The sequence below is a fragment of the Micropterus dolomieu genome, linkage group LG13 (assembly GCF_021292245.1).
Source record: "Micropterus dolomieu isolate WLL.071019.BEF.003 ecotype Adirondacks linkage group LG13, ASM2129224v1, whole genome shotgun sequence".
Lineage (NCBI taxonomy): Eukaryota > Metazoa > Chordata > Actinopteri > Centrarchiformes > Centrarchidae > Micropterus > Micropterus dolomieu.
Genome location: NC_060162.1, coordinates 25,555,342 through 25,559,922, shown reverse-complemented (window position 1 = coordinate 25,559,922; position 4,581 = coordinate 25,555,342).

Sequence of the window (4,581 nt, the reverse complement as noted above, 5' to 3'; positions counted from 1 at the left end):
TTTTTTTTTGGGGGGGGGGGGGGGCTTTTTTCAGGTCAGAGCAACTGCCCTTCAAAATTCCTGTGCACGTCCCTGGAGTTCAGTAAAGTTGGAAATAGATTCACAGATTTGAGCTTCCGGGATCAATAACTCGTAAGCAAAACGTGTTTAAAACACAAACGAGGCCTCTTTATTATCGTAGTTAAGTAGACAACGAGCTACAAGTACATTTTCACATAAATGAGTCTTCCTAGGAGCAGAACAAATGACATTGGTCTCTACGTGCAGCCGGCTGTGAGACGAGTGCGCAGGGACCGAAAACACATTCTGCAGAGATATTCAATAACTCCACACTTATACAATATAGTGCCCCCAAAATCACCTTACACATTAATGATATACTGCTGGTTATACTACAACACTTTGTTTAGGGTAAAAAAGACTTTTGCATACCTAATATTAGGTATGCAAAAGCTCGTTGTCTACTTAACTACGATACTTGCAGGTTCATAAAGCATGGACAGAGGCCCACTGGGTAATTTTCTATACTGACATTGGGCTGGCCCAAACACATCGCTTACTAGCCCCCACCACCTCTGCTCTCTGTTTCTTGTGTTACGGGCCAAAAAAGCCCCATTCTTCAGATGTGCGAAAATAAGCAATATGTTTGCTGCAGGGGCTGCAGTAGCTTCAACAGCTGCGGTACCCTGCATAGAGCAGGCACAGGCACCTGAAGGCATAAAAGAGCTGTGGAGGCCACTGCCATTTGTGCAAATGTTTCAGTGTTTCATCACACCTCTAATCTGACCCCCTAAATGGATCAGTGATGTAGGCTATTGGTGAGGGGTATCCGACCGATTTTGGTGGGCCGCTTCGGCCAAAAATGCCAGGGCCGATTTTTTGTCCCAGTATAGCCCTGGCTTACTGTGTCCTGGCTGTAGCTTCACATTTAACAAACAAAACTAGAGTGGTAGGTTGTCAATCTTGTCATCCAGCACTCTGCAAGAAAGTGAATAATAATAATGATCTTTGTCAGAATGTAAAACTATTCCTTGTAATGACTCTCCCTCGCTGGACTCACCAACAGAGTAATTCATGCACACTTATGTATGCCACTTTCTACAAGAATTCCCTCCAAAATTTTTCTGAATAAATATACAAATGTCACTATCTTACAAAATCGGTTGAGACTATAGCTTCTGTAAAGAGAATGTCACACATTTTGAAACTGTCAGTGTTGTATTTTAATTTGTCATGTTTTTTTAATGGGTTTTATTTGATGAATTTAATCCAAATTATGGCCAAATTTATAATAAGTGTAAATACTCTTAATAAAACTATTAACTTTTGCTTACAGTGCAAACAGAAAAGCTTGTAAAACATTATACCTGAATAACATTTGGTGTTTTTGTTTAATCTGTTTTTTTTCATCATGAGAGCCATCTATTTTTTATTTATTCAGTATGTTTCGAAAGTGTTTGTTCAGATCAAAAGTTGTAGACTTTTAATAGTGCTGCAAATCCAAAAATATGCATAATAACAAATTAAGAAAGTTTACCTTTAAGATATTGGAGAACTAAACATTGCACTCTGCTACATACAGCTTAGAACAAATAATTAGTCCATATAAACCTTAAAATCACACATTACATTTAAGTTTTTAGGCATATGGAACATTTTAATCTAGAGACGGTGAGTCAATAGCCCAAACTAAACTACTGATTATTGATAATTCAAACTTCACCAAAATTAGAGCTTGACAGGTAACACTGATATTGCTTACAGCATGTGAATGCAGCATCCTTTGTGTATGACAGCTACATCTAACCTGAAAAGATGTGAGCCCACAGGGTCCTAGTGCCTACTAACTCATTCACTTTGGCCTACATTTTCAACAGGTGGAAACACAAACAATTCTTGCACTCATATTTTACATAACTAAATAAAAAAGAAAAGAAGTTGAATGAGATTAAATCAAAAGTGTTTTATTGGATGAAGATGATGCTGATGAAAGGGTGATATTTTTTAAACTCTTGTTAAGAACATTGATATTAAATGTTAAAACATGAGATATCAACAGCAAAAGGAAACTAGAGACTATGGACCGGCTTTGACAACAAATTAGTGTGTATGGTGCAGTGGAACATATGACATGAGAGTTTGGCAAAACAGGTGAACTGTTCTAGATTTATTTAATGTCTTACTGTCCTCGCAGGATCAACTTCATAGACTGTACAATACTTGTTCTTCACCCATTGATTTCTCAAGAGTGGTTGTGAAGCTCAATGTGGGATGCTCTGGCCATTACCATCTTGGCAGTGCCTGATACCTAATCCAAAAATGGGGAAACTGGTGGAGCTGAGGTATGTTTTATACAGTCTATGGGTGGGCTGAATGAAGCCTGGTTGCTGAAACCACCTAGTGGCTAGTCACCTGTCACTCAAAACAGCCACACCCTTAATTCTTGCATCAATTGGCAAGAGATTAATGTTTAATAAAAATTTTGAAAAGTTTTGTAAGAACATGAATTTGGTAAGAACACACACACACACACACACACATACAGTATATATATATATATATATATATACACTGTATGTGTGTGTGCGTGTGTCTATTTGGTTAGGGACATCCAAGCAAAGGTTTAATGCGCTTTGTCCTTCTTTATGGATGTTTGCCAAAAAATACTTTGTAAATACGTGTTGACTATGCTCTTATAATAAAGCTCTTATAATAAAGGTTGAATGCTATCTAGATTGCGATGGATCGCTCTATGTTAAAGCCATAAGGTTTTCCCTGGATTTTGCCATCTTGGCAAAGCTAATTCCACGATTTGAAACAGCTGTGGGCCAAAGCGTAAAGGGTGGGGGCCAATGGCATCTTCCCCACTACCTATCAGTTTGATCTTAACTACTCGGAATATTTAATGACAGCATCTTGCACGATTGTGTCGCAATGACAAAATCTGTCCACAGACATATAAACACCTGGTCAAGTATTCAAAACCACTTCTGTGGTAGTGGTTCCTGCCACTTCCTGCAGTAGGTGTCTGTAGGACCATATTTTGCCATGATGACTCCCACACAGACTCACAAGATGAAAACAATACCAGCATCACTGTTGCGGCTGGTAATCAATACCGTGAATTTGATGGTGAAGTATGCTGATGTGTGATGTATGGATCCAGTAGGCATTATTAAAATACATTATCAATATATTAAAAGCTTTTATTAGGTACATTTTGTTCATTTTGTCATGAATATAAAAATGTACACCAAACTGAGGTTTAAATGCAACTCAGCAGTGAAAAGGAAGCAGTACGTTTACAGGAGACAAAGGACAACAAAAAAGATTAATTAAAAAAACGTACATTTGTGCAACATGATCAAAAGATAAATCTCCAAAGACCCCTTCACTAGAAATAGGTTGCTAGGAAACAGCTAAATTTCCTGTTACTGCTTTAGCAAACACTGTAATAACCTTGGACCTATTTTGACAGGTTATGTTTTGTAAAACACACTCATGAGCAAACCAGTAATGTTTAAGTGAATTAATGATCTCTCATTCTTTTTCTTAGCGGCAAAATATCTAAATCATAATTCTACACATCAGAAGCTGACTGACTAACTCAGCTCAGCAGTTACTGTACACTTCGGGACGCTGGGGACATGTCCCCACCACTTTTTGAAATAACTGATTTTGTCCCAACCACTTTTTTAAAGAATACTTTCTTAAAAAAAAATTCTGAAGTATAGCTTGCAGTTAAATAACAAATGAAAATGCCGTTAGGTTTATTTGCACATTAAGAAAACATTCAGTGCAAAATAAAATACAGAAGAAAATCATGTGCAATGTCCAAAAAAGTAACTTAAGCTAAAAAAAACAAAAACAAGCTTGGCTACTGATTATAAAATGATTCAAAAACATGCATGCACCAATCAGCAGAGGTGGGACCAAATCATCGTTTTCCAAGTCTCAAGTCGAGTCCAGACCAATCATGACTGGCAAGTCAAGTGTCAAGTCTCAAGTCAAGGACCAACAAGTTTTCATAAGCTGTACAAAATAATCATCAAAATTATATCAAATAAAGGCTTGAAATATCTCACTTTGCATGTAATGAGTCTATATTATATATTAGTTTCACCTTTTAAGTTGAATTACTTAAATAAATGAACTTTTGCACGATCTGCTAATTTTTCGAGTTTCACCTGTATGTAGGAAAATCCAGATTATGACATGTTCAACCATTTTGCATGTAGTGACTTACGCAATGAACTTATGTCTAGATGTTTTGGGGGGTGAGACTTCTCTACAAAGAACCACTATACTGTAATACATTGTGATCAACATGATATACAGTAAGTAATTGATAAGCAGGAAACAGCAGACAAATGTACATAATAATTTGCATAAATGTGTCAAAGCATGTGCAATTTGCAATGTCTCAAAAGACTGAGAAATTACTTTTCCATATGATGTGCACAACACCTCTGCCAATCAGTGACTTTAACAACTTTTTGACACCGTTTATTTTTAGCCAAGTTTTCCGTTCTCTCCCTGTGAACATGACAAAAGAGGAAGGAAGACTAAATCATGCCTACA